Consider the following 15,060-nt stretch of genomic DNA (forward strand, 5'->3'; position numbering starts at 1 on the left):
AAAGCCTTCCTTTCTCTGAGCACTCTAAAGGAGATGTCTAGAACACTGCTAATGCCAGCCAAAAATAACATAGGGACAGTACAGGCCGCATTTAAATCCATGCATATTTTGATGCTGAACTCCAGCTTTAGTCCTCTTTAGATTTGTGTTCCCTCAGTAGCATTGCACATTCTATACTGGTTGAATATAGGCTGCCTGTGGACCGAAACAGAAAAACTCATTTCATATTACACATCAGCCTCTGTAGCCACTCTGGATGACGGTAAAGGTGCAGTGTTTTAACAAGCACTTTTGGCCTCCTTGGACTTCTATTAAAGGGCAGATATTCTAATATAGCCAGGAAGAAAAAGATTTCTTGGTAGAATTTTGTAGATATCTCTTTTCTGACCACTTCATAGAATTTTGTCTCTCATATACTATCCTTCCTTCCATTAGTGCACTTATTGACTCATATCTATTGGAGCACCTTGCTTCCTGGCTCCTTTTGCTGGCTCATTTCTTATATTTATTGATGCATTTCTCTGAAGCAATTTTTTAAATTCTGTTTTATGGTTACTCCAGACACCTAATGTTAATATGCAGTGCCCTTTTTGTGCTTATAGAGAATGCAAGTTCAACCTGTCTCTTAAGTTTTTGTAATTTCTTTCAATCATTTAAAAATGAAGAACATTGGAGTTGCTGCAGGATTTTGCCTCTCTCTATTAACAGCAAAATAAACATAATTTCCTCTAGCCTTCTGCTTTATGGCTTCAAGCTTTGGTGCAGACTATTTTTTTAAGAACTATTATGATTGCCCATAGGCAGAACAAGTTCAGTAAAATATCAGCTTCTGAACAGTCCATGAAGGATTCACTAGGGGGAAAAATGTAGTTCTTTGCAGGATTTTATAGTTATTTAAGTAGTAATTCTGCTCTCTTAGAATCATGAAAAGTTACCAAGAACATTTTTTTTAAATTAAAAAATATGCACACACACCCCCCGCAGTAGTCCTGCATCCCTTCTAGAGGGCTTCTACTACTTGAGAAAACCTCCTTCCTCTTATTCTGCCTCTGGGTTTGTCTGGATAATCTCAGGAGTCAGGTTCATATATATATCTCCATATTCAAAGAGGAATTTCACTTGCACACAAATGCACTAAATGGTGACACTAGAATTAAGGATTTCCCTCTTGCAAGTGTTTTGTAATAACTAAAAAGGCAGTCATAGATAATCGAGGCTACAGAGAATCTGTGTGCCACAGCATGTTCCAATGTGGGTAGTGCAGGAGCAGTAACCAGGGACCTAACCAGAGAGTGATTTGCTCCCTTCAGATCCCTCTAACTGGGTTTCTTTCCCATGAGGAAGAGGCAGGATGCAAAAGGGAAGATGCTGCTTACCTGAATCTCACCCATCAAAGAGGCAGGATGCAGCTGGATGCGCATCTGGACCTAAACTTTAAAAATACGAACAGATTGTAGAAGTTATTCTCAGCAGAACTAGGCCTCTCTGGGAACAACAAGGTACAAAGCCAAACTTGGAGAGATAGGATCCTTCTAGTTATTAGCTGCTTTCTTATTCCATTCAAGGAAAATCATAGGATGGCTCTTACCTGCCTTAAAAGTCAAAAGTTTTTGCAATCATCTCATTTATCTGATAAGTCTATCAGCAGGAAAAGGATCATGAGTTGACGTTAAAGAAATCAGAAGAATCTGGTTCGTTCATTTCTTGAACAAAGTTACAGTGTAAAAGTACTGTTGCACCTCTCCCAGAGGAAAGAAGTAAAAACAAGACAAAAAATATTAGCAGAGAAATGAAAAAAAAAATGTCCTCCAGCATTGTTCAGAAGGAAGGATGTCAGCAGGATAATAGGCATAAAATAACATATCTCCCTCTCTCTCTCTCATTCCTGGTCCTCCCTTTGTTTATAAAGGGAAGCCCTTGAGGATTTGTTGGTAACTTGTGCCTTGGACAAGAGTTTTAGTGGATTCTTCATGACATTTATTTTTACTCGTGACATCTCTGACTTCAAGACTGGGGTTTGGATTAATGCACTGGATTAATACAGTACACTCAGCTGTGTTTGCACAATGCTCAGGCTGCAGCTGCTGCAAAATACAATTGCCCATTTGTTTAGAAAAATTGGCCACTGGAAGCATGTAGTAGCTCTTGAGACACCTCTGGCTTCACCTCATCTCCTGCTGCAGCTCAGGACACTTGTTTTGATGTTTGAATGCTTAGGTGCCAAGGCCCCCACTGTAAGGTCGTCACAAGTTTGCTCAGAGCAGCCATCGAGAACACGGTGCAACATGTACCTACAGAGCTGAAAATGTGGGGCTTTGTCACATGCACACATCACTAGTGGTCAACGACAGCAGTAAAAGGAGTCCAAGTTAAGGCTGTTCTCCCCAAGCGTGATCAACTGCCACTTTAATGGTATTGTATGAACTCTGAGGACAAGCTCTCACCTTGTTAGGCATCTGAAGACATGACGTTCTCTTTCCTATCCCAGAGCAGGTCCATGGCACGTACACAGGGTAACATATCCCAGCCAGGGCTACCAGGACTCCACTACTCTCAAATCCGGTCTTCTTCAGGAAAGGGCTCAGTTCAGGAAAATATGCTTGGGTGAGGGCTTTGGATGTGAATGGTGGGAAGTTTTCTGAATTTGAACGCTGCTAGCAAAGATGACATCCAGTGTTTGACAACCCTCACACATCTTAATATTTTTTAAAAGCTGTAGTCAATTTAATCTACATAAGTAATACCAAAGTATTTCAGATTATTTCCTCCCCCTTTTTCCTCTTCCTATCTTGCTCTTCTACAGCCTCTGCTCTTGTGGTTGGCTTTGGGAAGCAGAGCAGCACAAAAGCTACTTGCCTCAACCTTAGCATTTCCTGGCCTTTGAGTGGATAGCTCTAAAATCCTGTGTCTCCTAATGAATTTAATACTTACCCATACAAAGTAGTTATAATAACAGGATTGAAGATTCCAGGATGAACCCCTAAAAAGCTGGAAAATGCGAGGATTAATGTTGTCCCACCAGCCACAGTTCAGCTTCCCTGGATCTATGAATCCTTCTACAGCCTTTAATTACCCTCATTCCTCCTCCTGACTGTCCTTGCTCACTGCAGGCATAGCTGTACCCACACATATGTGGAGTAATGTGGTTCCGTCCCATTGCCCTATGCATAGACGCCCTGCCTCATTCACTGCCAGCTCTTCAAGCCAATGGTAAGATTATTAATTATCACCACTGCTTTTTGTTGGGCTGCTTCACAAATATCAGTCTGTGTGCTATTTCACTTCCTTAGCACCACATCCCCACATCCCTACTCCATCATTAGGGAATAGAGTCACAGCAAGCTTTCTGTTAAAATTGCCCTTTAATTCTGGATGCCCACTTGATGTATCTGGCTTCTTCTAACAGCTGTTTAGTACCATGTAACCCTGTAAATACTTAAAGCTCAACTAGTTTTGACTTCAGCTGCAACTGTGAGAGAGCTACTGGTAATCAAACTAGGTAGAGAGGAAATAAAAGGACGGTGAATACTTCTGCTTAAATGTACAATTTAATGTAGAATGTACAAATTGGTTGACATGGACAAAGCAGAACTCGTGTCTCTAGGACAGCATGCAACATCCTGTACCAGGAGCTCATCCTTCACTCCAGAAATGTGCTTTTTCCTACTCCCCTGAGATATAAGAGAATATAAGAGGGCTTTTCTGAAAGAGGGGAGGGGCAAGGACTCCCTCATGTTGTAACTCATGAGGTGTCAATAGTCTGGTCTTACTGGTACTATTTTCTCTTCTTCCTCCTCTTCCTTCTCCACCTTGCTTCTTTGTATCCTCACCTACCACTCTCATGCTTCCCTCTCCTCATCCTTCCTTCCCTTTCTTTTCCTCTTGTTCCTTCCCCATTGCAATTGACAGTGACTGGCATGACATGTAAACCCACAATGCGAGCAGACTTCATTAGCTTCACCAGACTTCATTAGCTTCATCAGACTTCATTTCAGGCTATGCTATGCTTTCACTGTTGGTGTGGCTCCAGGGCAGCAACCTGGTAGGCCTCAAGCGATTCTTCCTTTTCCTCCCTCGCCAAACTTGGCTTCTTTCTCCCTCTCTCACCCATCCAACCATGGTTTTTCTGGCTTCATTTCAGGCCACACAGATTCAGCCTTTCTCTTCAGAGCTCTCCATTCCTCTCTAGCCCCATTCACACTCCCAGTTCCAGCCCTGGTTTCCTTCCAGGCATTACTTTTGATCTATTGTACCTTATGTAATCCCTTTTTGCAATCATCCCCAGCCCCCTAAGTCCTATCCTCATTTGAACAAGGCACGTTTCTGATGTACCAGGCAGGGAGACAGAAGAGAGGGCATAGAACGGTACTTGCTGCTCCCTGCTCTGCTGGCTGGTGCACCAAGCGCACCAGCATCTAGAAAAATAAACAAACAAACAGACAAAAACAAGTAAAAGAGTAAAAGGAGAGTCATACTCACCTGTGACGGTATTACAGACAGGTTGAGACCTTATTTTTAGCCCCAGGTTCCTGATACTAACAAGGTCTGTGTGCATACCAGGTGCATCTGACCTCTAGTCCCCGCTCTCCCCAAGAGAAGACTCCCAGGGAATGACTTTAACATCACTCTTGCCCTTTTTTTTTTTTTTTTTTTTTTTTTGCTTTAGCAGTGCTAAGTGTGCATTAGAATTTGACAGTGCAGCCTTTCTGAGAAGTGCTTCATTTATTCTGACCGTTTCCCACAGGGGATAATGAAAGCAGAAGTTACATCTGAAAAACAGTAGTTTATTGCTGTGAAATTCTTCCAACTACTTGTGCCTTTGTAAGTCATTGCACTCTCAGGGTCAATAAGAGAAGCAAAAGAGATTCAACCAGAAGTATCCTGTGCCAGTTGCTCTTTGGAATATCCACAGGAAAAATGGACTAAGTTTAGTTGTGAGTTTATTATCACAATGTTTCAGATCTAGGAGTTTTTTGTCGTGTTTCTCAGTGTCTTTTTTATTCTTAGCCCCCAGTATAACAGCATTCCTGTAGTGCTTTGCTTTTGTCAATCTAACTGGATAAGGCCACGTTTTCCTGTATAACTCACAACTTCAAAAGATCTTTGTACACTTTCTGGTGCTCAAAGGCATCAGGTAGGACTTATCTCATCAGTGAAATATCTCTATCATCACCTTCTCTTACAGCGCTGCTTTTGCTGTTCATTGGATGGCAATCTGTATGTTAATCTCTTCCTGTCATTGACTAACTCCTGAAGTCCTGCTCCCACCTGATTTTGCCAAAGAGTCTGTCACATAGAGCTATTGCTTTTAATTCACCCAAAATGACAGTGAAATATTCTAGGTGCTAAAAAAGCACTATGCAGGGTCTAGAATCTTCTTTTCACAGCAGAAGTGTGCGGAACTGCAAACAGATTGCAGGGCCATGAAAACCTCTTCATATGTCCACAAAGCTAATCTCACCCCTGATGGGGGTGGTTTAGTGACCCGCACTTGCAATCAGTGAGTTTTTTTTTTTTTTGGTATATTTATTTGCTTGTTTTCTGTTTTCCTAATATCCTCTGATCAGAAATTCCTAACACAGAGACTAACAGAGATGAGACTCAGATGTGAGAGCTCTAACCCAATATAAGTCTCTCTCTGTACCACATAACAAGTTTCAGTTTGTTCACGCCAAAGCCTTTTAGCAGTAGAGTCCCTCAAACATCATATAATCTAAATAATTATTCAAATTTCCTTTTTAGTCTTTGAATTTGAAGATTTCAGGAGTTTTCTTGAGTGTTTTGACACAGGGAGTTGAATAATGGAGATGCTCTGCTGGACCTCATATTTACAAACAAGGAAGGACTGGTCAGGGATGTAAAGACTGGGACAAAAAGTAGAGTTTGAGAGACTAAAAGTAGACTTTGGCCACTTCAGCAATCCTCTTTTGAGATGGTCTTGGAGAGAAGAGAGGTCTGGGAAGCTATTTTATTTTTAAGATCAAGAAAGGTCCATCTCAACAAGCAGGAAATCAAGCAAAGGTGGAGGAGTCCTGCATGGATGGAAAATGATCTCCTGGTTAAACTCAAATATAAAAAAGAAATGTACAAGGGGTGGAAGCAGGGACAGATGATGTGAAATGAATATAGAAACACTGTTCAAGTGCACAGGGATGGGATTAGGAAAGCCCAGGTCCATCGGAATTGAATATTTGAGCAGGAGAGGTTGACTAAATAACCTGCAGGGGTGAATTTTACTCTCATCTATTTTATTTGACTGATTCTGTGATTTATTCTCCTAGGACAAGTAGGTTCTGGGGGAAAAGAGCTTGGTCACAGTTTACAGCTTGCCTACACTTCTGCTTAGAATCACAACAGCAACAGGTTGACCAAGAGTCTACGACTCTTAATATTTGTTTTACTTTCGTTTATTTTGGTATGTACCTTCAAGTTTTTGTGGCAGTAATATAATGATATAGACTAGAGAAATAGAGGTGTAGTATGATCATGAGGCCTTGAGAAGCAGAGATGCAGGATATGGCATAGAAGAATACAGGCATGAGATGGACACAACCTTGGCACCAGAGACACCGTGACTATGAAAAATGCACTAAGATTAAGTCGATTAAGGAAATATATCTCTAAAGCAAGGCAAACCTGAATTTAGGGATGACAAAGAGGCCAAAGAAATTGTATCTATCTAACATCTGCATAAACGTATATCACCACATTTAGTAATTTCTGATTGGACCTTCAGATCAGTGAAGATCAAAGGTGCAAAAGCATATTAGCAAGCATACAAAAATGATCAAGTGGGTCCTAGAGTGAAGAAGAAGAAACTATTGATGTGGTCATCACATTTCTTCCAAGGAATGGTTCCAAATGTTGATGTATTGCTCTAATATCCTTCTAGTACCACAAGAATGTCACCACCAACCTCGGGACCCACAGAGGAGCAGAGAAAGGATGAGAAGACATGTAGAAGAAGCAGAAACTAGATCTGTGTATAAAAATTCTGACAGTGTTATTGCTCTTTCTTTTTTTTCTGTAATAACTAAATCTGGACTAATAAAGACTAGACTGTTAAGATTCAATTTTACTAACAAACAGTTATTGGCTTTCTGTATGAAATTCTTTGCACATAAACAAAATTTTGAAGGTAACAATTTTTATCAATATATTGTTTTTTTAATACAGATTGCAGGATATCACAATATTTGGCAGCAAATACACAGATGGTGGCTAATTTCCATGATTTCCATGACTGAAATAATCTATAAACCACTGTGGTAGTGCTATAAAAACCCTGAAAACATGCAGCTTCCATAGCTGTTCTACATACACATTATAAGATCATTGGTAGTTAGTACCTATGTCACAGATGTTTTCTAATTCATGCTAGTCCAATTTGGCTCTCAGATACTGTTCAATGAAACTAACGGTTAACATTTAAGTCATCTAGGATAAAAGATATTTTGATGATTTCTGCAAAGTATAACTGATTTTCTAAATTTGGAGAATGTAATTACTTTTTTTTCTGCATCATTCTGTCATTTCACTGAGTTGTCAGGGAGAAGCGAGAGGTGGTCTCCCTTTCCAGACAGAAGAAGGGGCAGTGGAGAGAGCTACTGTTATCTCACTGAAGTCTATTAACACTTCCCAAGCAGCGGGAAAGTTTTAGTTGGGAAGAGTTTAATACAAAACTCTGCAAAATTTCTCATAGCTTTCCTTTTATTCTTCTCCTTGGATGACAAGGAAGCAAATATGAGCAAAGGTAGGATACCTAATAGAACAAGTATGTATTAATGAAAATATTTACCCCTATGTTGATGTCAGTTCTCAGACAGACTAATGTCCCCACGTCAAGAAGGCAGATCACCTCTACCTAAATATACTGCAAACAACACCATATGAAGTTACAAGACTTCTTTTAAGGACTTTATCAAGTTTAAGTCTTTTAACTGAAGAATTGCTGAGGCTGCATCTGTCTTTCAAAAAGCAGAAAAGTATGGTCTGGAGAAGAATTAATATATCCTATTGCCCCCAAACTATAGTCCCTAGTATTGTCTGAAATTGCAAGGGAGAGACCGAAAATAAAAATGCATTGTCTTAGCAGTCTCCTGTTCCTCTTTTTCCTATTATCTTTCCTTTTTGTCCCTGATGATAGGATGACATCTTTACTATTGGGAAACTCGGGATGTGTAAACAGTTTAAGACAGATGAGTCATTCTGTGAGACCAAGATCTTTCAGAATAATACCCTGCTTGAAGGCTGTGTTTTGTAAGAAAGTGACTGTGATGATTGTGTAAGAAGATGTCCATTCATGCTGAAGAAAGCAACCAGCCACGACAGACTGTGAATCACATTAGTTCCTCTGTTAATATAAGAAGCTTTATAGATGCAAACTGTTGATTGTGTCCTTTAGGGAAGTGTGATGCATGGGGCTTGTTCAAAAAAATGGGGTGACTTTTTTCTGTCTCTTGCTTGTGGGACATATGTGAGCTAATGCCCACTAAGGGAAAGGCAGAAGGGAGTTTCTCTCCAAAACTTGGCACTTGGTAACAACAATTGTCAAAGTGTCTCTATGCAATTTCTTAGGAAATACTTTAAATACTGGAATGGCTATGCATTCACTACTTTTGGGAGATCCTCTCTTTTTCCAAGCATAGAGCATTATACAATTCTCAGTTGGTCCACAATGTACTCTGCCATGAAACTAATAAACAAGTAAAATAATTAAAAAAAGAAAAAAAAAGAAAAAAAGAAAAAAAAAGAGTTTATCCATTTAGGCCTTTCTTGTTGTGTTTGAAGACTTCTACAAGTCAATAGAGCTCAATGTTAGGCAATCTAGGAAATCTCCTTTCACACTAAGTCAGTTTCCCTTTCCAAGATTTCATCTCATTAGTCCAAGATAAACTTCTCTGACCATTTTTCTCTCTTTTACCTTGAATGTGAGACAATTTGTAAAGTTGGGTTCCTTCAAAGGGGACGTATACCCTATGTGAAAATGGACTCCAGCAAAGTTGTGAGACAATGTCCATTCACAGAAAGAAACACAGACAAGGAGAGAAAAAGAGAGAGGCCTGCTGTGTAGCAAATGCAGTTTCTGGGGGAAAAAAAAAAAAAAAAAAAAAGAATTTTACCAGCGTGCTGGATGAGAATACTAATAGTGATTTCAACTATTGAATGACAAATAAAGCAGCATTTCCCTGGAGGGACATGTTCTGTGGAGCCAAAACAGGAGCTGAAAAGCAGCACTTTATATTAATCGTACAGAAAGTTGTGGAAAGCCTTAAAGGAGAACATCCAGTATGCTAAAGAATTACATTTGAAATTTGCAGTTCCAAATAAAGTTGACAAGGTAGGATAAATTGTTCTGTGGGTCATCTTATGCAATGTTGTTCAAGTTTGTATTATTAACTAATGTCCAAATAAAATTCTGGAACAACTGCAGAAAGAACCTTTGGATGCCTGTAAAGGGGTTTTTGAGTATAAACGCAACAAAGTACATGGCTATATGGTGCATCAGTGGGTCATGGACAGACAGTGAATTAATATTGCTTTGGGGAATGTGTTAGCTAATATTGTTTCAAGTTACTGTATAAGAATTACCAACACCACTTCTTTTCTGTCACACTAAAACTAATTTTGATTGTTTTTTAAGCTGTTTTGAAGAGTATCATGACTGATAACTGCTAGTTAACAACTCATTAAGCAAGCAGTAGTTTTACAGTCAGGTATGTACACATTTATTTTTGACCTTAGAAAAATAAGTAATTACCAAGGTTGAACACAATCTCCAGCTGGTGAAAATCAGTAACACTCTGCATCTGCTGAGATTAAGTCCCTCTTGACAACATTCTTGTCTGTGAAATTCAGAGGAAAAAAAAAAATAGAAGAAAAAATATGCCTCTGTAGGGAACACATGCTGAATGCTAGTGTGTGACACATGAGGCACAATGTGAGGAAAGGGAATATGGCTTGTTTCATACCCGTCCATGATCACATGGACAAAGTGTTATATGTACATGACCTTAAGTGGCCTTTTGATCAGTAACAACTGATCTTACCCTTGGTAAGAAGAATCATTATTCTCCTGTTAGCCTCTCTCAAAGTATTATCCAAGTTCTCTTTCAGCTCTTTTTGGAGGAGACAGGTGCACACATTTGGAAAAACATAGGGAGGCAGAGACTCCAGCTTGGTCTTGAAGAAGTTTCTCATTATTTTGGCCCTGTTTGGAAGCCAGAATATGACCTGTAGCTGGTGAATACTGGGAATTCTGATTCATAAAGACACACACTAATAGTCTGAATCCTGGAACACATAAAATATCCTGCCAAGTCTTCATATGAAGGTATGATAAATTTGTCTTTTAAGAAAAAAACACCACTACAGCTCCCAAGGGTAAAAACAATTAATGGAGAAAGAAACTAAAGAACCTGGTTCTCTATGGCCTAGAGAACCATACTGGGGAGGTCAATGTCTCCTAAAGTGGCATGTAAAACAATATATCTGAAGACAGTCCCGCTGTGCTCAAAAGGTTTATCTGAAGTGCTGTAAGTTAATTAGAGGAAAGTTGAAGGGCTGTCAGATAGTGCTAAGCTTCATTAAATATTGGCTTCATGGCAAAACCTAGGACAGAAACATGATGCATTTATTTTAATTGCTTTATGCCTTAGCTATGTCTTTGCCACCTTAAATATCAACTGCTTACACAGATATATACAGCCAGACATAACACAGAAGACAGCACGGGAACCTCACTAGCTTGGCAGGTGTTACACTAAGCCAGAAAAGTCATTAATGACTGTATTTTTGTTTATATCAGACAGAAAATGTAACACTGAAGTATCGTGATTACCCACTAGGTCTTCCATAGTGTTAGAAAAGGAGACAAACAAATGCGACAAGAGCTAAGCAGAACACATCATTTTCTGTCCAACTTGGATGAAACTAACTGATCTTATTTTCTTTAGTCTTATTTATTTATTTATTTACTTTCCATTTGAACCATTCTCTGCTTTGTGAATAAAGGTTCAGGGCTGCGGTGAATTCAACAAGATTTGGATGAAATTTGGTGAACGTGGGCAAATATGGATGTCTCATAAACACTGAAGAGCACAGCCAAAGAAAAACAGTGCAATCACAAGATCAAAAAAAAAAAAAAAAAAAAAAGAAAGAAATCTTTCTGTGCAGCAATTTTTAACTCATTCTACTCTCTGATCCCAAAATTCATGCCCATGCCCATATTTCTCTGGGACGTATAAATCATCAAAGTGCAGTGCAATAATGTTGAAAAATATTTCGAGGTTTACAGATCAAAAGTGATCAAAAATCATGTATTTGGCATAGGCTAATAAGTGACGCAAGAGTACATGTTACAGTAAAAAACATTCCTGGGATCTTTATCACATTAGTGGCTGCAACACTGAACTGACAGAGCTGCATACTTCCATGTTTCACACTCAGCCCTGATGGTGAAATAGCCCCTTTCTAACAAATTTACTTTGATTTCCAAAGTAACTTTTTGGGGGGCATCGTTCATTGATTTCAAAAAGAGTGTAGTTTTTAAATCCACGAAATGAACTTTGTGGCCATTTATTACTACAAGCCATAGCATTTGCTCAATAATTTCTTCATGAAAAATCTTCATTTGCTGGCATTAAATTATCACTTCCATAGAGGTTTGAAATCCAGAGATAAAGAATTGAAATTAATGTGCCACGTTCCTAGCTGAGTTGGTCAATGCCTCACTGATGACTAATAGCACTTCAATTTCAAGACTAATTTGCCTAACTCTTGCTTTCAGAAAACATGTATTTCTCCAAAACTCTCCTTTTTGAAAAGTGTCAATTACTGGTTTTAACAAACAATGCAAAATATTGCTTAAGATGCTGGGATATGAAGAGGACAAGCACCAGTCAATACTGTGTAGCCTGGAAGCAAAGTAATCTTTGACTGCAGGGATGGCAAACGAAATTGCCTCCACAAAAGGCACAAAAGTGTTTGATGCCTCTCCACAAACTACACCATTGCAAAGTTGCAGTTGTCACTGCATCAGCACGAGGAGAGAGCAACTTCGATATTCTCCTCTCTGTAACTCTGCTCAGCCTTGCCTTTACCAATAAGTTCTACTAATGCTTGTGCGCAGATTCTGTCATTCAGTCAGAATGCAAAAACTCCCCTCGACAGGCATCCAGATACAGGAGAACAACGAAAAAAAATCTCTTGACTTCTGTGGAGGTTGTCTAACACACACAGTATTTGCCTGCAGACCTCTGATCATGACCATTTTATTTTCCTACCAGTTCCAGTTTATGGTATTGTTTATTTATTTATTTATTTATTCCCTATAGAAAATACCAAACCCTTCCAAACTACTCAGACTCAATCTTCTTAGGAGAGGTCTTCCTTGATAAGCCACACATACCTGAAGCCCTCTCCTGCCTTCCCATCCAGAACACCATGCAGAGACGCCACGCAGTGCTGAATGGACTTGAGCAGGGCTTGTCGTGTTGCCAGCATGAGCGGAGAGAGCCTGTAGCTGGGACCAGCATCCGCCTGCCAGGCTGGAGAGGTGACCTGCAAGCCACATCTTCTCTGAAGCATTACCTCTGGGTCACTACTATTAACAGGCAGTGTAGACAAAGCCACCTAGTCTTCTATGGAAAGTGGTTAGGCTTTGTTTTCTGTTGGCAGAAAAAGAACACTTCCTGCATGGCTTTAAGGTGACAGAGTTACTCAGAGTCCTCTTTCCCCTCTCTCCCAGGGAAAACAGCTAGGTAGAGCTCCATAAGATCATATGAAATAGTTCTTGATCTTCTGTGAAATGCCAGCCTGTGTCAAACTTCTATATAACATGGCAGTTCAGAGCTTAATGGAAAGTGACAGACAACCTATCAGGCAGATGGCACGGCTGGGATCCCTCTTTAGTAGGAGAATTTTGGATGCAAGAGAATTATGTGAACATGAAGCAAACAAGGGGCCAGTTTCAAAAGCTGTATGGAAGTAATGTGAGACATGTACATACATTTAAAAGAAGTACTCAAATTCTAAACACAGTTTGAAAGGTCAACCCTCATCCATTCTTCTGGGAATCATTGATTTTGTGGGTCCCTCAGACAGTCCTCTCCCAAATGCATGTGGAACAGTCACTGAAGTCCCAAGTCACCAGGAGATTAGTCTGATTACTTTATAACTCTGCATTTGCTGGTGATTGGAAAGAGAAGAGGCTGATCCTGACTGCTCCTCTTGTGGGTGAAAGCCTATGCCTCCTTTGTGCTACTCCTGCAGCACAGAAGTCCAACGTGACCAAACTACTAACATGGGAGGAAGTAGTGGATGTCTCCATTTCTACCCTAGTGGCAGTGACAGTGGTGTTCAGAGAGGACAAGTACTCAGAAACTTCCTTTACTTCTACTGGAACTGTGATTCCCCTCACCCTTCTCCTTTCCTTCTCTCAGTGTTGTCTTCCTTTAATCAACTTGGAGATGGAATAAAAGCATCCCTTGAAAGTTCTTCATTATGATCTCTAGAGAGATATTCTTACAGCGTGATTGAAAAGTTGTTGGTATGATGCTCACACCTCCTGTGGTTATTAAGAACTGAATGCAAACAGGAGTGAGCATCACTGAATAGCAAGACTGGGAAGAGCACTCCTGGGCCACAGAGTGCAGTTGTACACTGCTGTTGGCAATCTGGTCAGGTCCACCTGATTCCATTTTACAGAGCAGGTCACTAATTTATTTGTTCCTATTACGCTTCCTGGAAGGTTGTCTCAGAAGTGGTTACCCTAATGATTAAGCATGGAAAGAGAATCCCAAAGTCTAGGCATGGTTAGTTGCTACTTGATCATTCTTGTACTAATTTGATTCTCAAGCTTGACTCATTAACTCTCCCAGTTAAAGAAAGACAGAAGTAGGAAGCCTTGTAGAAGGAGAGAAACCCAATTAAGACTGTATCATATTGCACTTACTTACAAAAAAATTGAGCTGACAAAATTACATCAATACTATTGATCTCAGTTTTTCATTTTATAATTCACAGCTAATTCAATGTCTAGTGTTCAACCACGGGACAGTGTTTTATCAGGATTACTTTATCCTGCAAAGATGGGGATCAGAGAAAAAGAAATTTTTCTCGGATAAGGTAAAGACTTCTTTGCATCCCTAGTCAAAACATGAAAGTGTCCTTTGCAACAAAATGATCAGAACTATGGCAGTGCACATATGGACTGGGATGCAGGGACGTGAGTCCTCACTGGTGGTGAGAAGCCGTACCCTTCTCTGCTTAGGTTGTGCTACAGCAACTCTGCACATCGATGTCTTCCACTCTGGTAACAGGGTGGGCTGTTCAGACTACCTGGTTCACAACAGCATGGAAACACTGAACGCAGAGAGCACTCTGCATCTGACTGCCCACGGGACGCTTTCATGTCAGCATTAAAAAGTAAAAGTGTGCTCTAGAGGGCAGGTCCAATCAGCTCTATGGTGCAGCTTCCAGCAAGGAACTGCACTGTTTATGGTACATCAAGGACTGACCTGTAGTCAAGCTAGAAAAGTTATCCCTGCTGCTTCTTGATCTGAGGATGGTAATTTTCACTCAGAACTTCTCCCTTGCCTCATTACCTTGCCATCATTATCAACGACAATGCGCCCTTCAACATCCCCAGTGAAAGGGCACGTATAACAGCTGCTTTTATTAAGTGGGTGAATCTGTGTGTGAATTAATTCAGCTGCACATGAGTCACAAAAGGCAGGCAGAGAACACCGTGCTGGAAGCTGTTTGAATCTCTTCTCTTTGATCTCATTTTTGATGTCCTTCCTTTCCCCATCACCCAAGCGCATTATGTGGAACTAGATACATGTTGTGTAATTGTTGCTCAAAGAATAAAACATGCTTTTCTTCAGTTTCCTAGGTGATGATGCATCGTGACACCCTCTCCGCACCAGGCAACATCAATCACATTCCTTCCCCTCATTTAACAAGTCCTTCTGCCAGGGACATGCATGAAACCTGATTTTCCAGCTCAAGGGAGTTATCTTGAAAACAGGGAGCAAATATTTCTTTTTTTGTTCCTGA

The sequence above is a fragment of the Tinamus guttatus genome, unplaced genomic scaffold (genome assembly GCF_059628265.1).
Source record: "Tinamus guttatus ecotype Peru unplaced genomic scaffold, ASM5962826v1 Tinamus_guttatus_pri_ptg000083l, whole genome shotgun sequence".
Taxonomy (NCBI): domain Eukaryota; kingdom Metazoa; phylum Chordata; class Aves; order Tinamiformes; family Tinamidae; genus Tinamus; species Tinamus guttatus.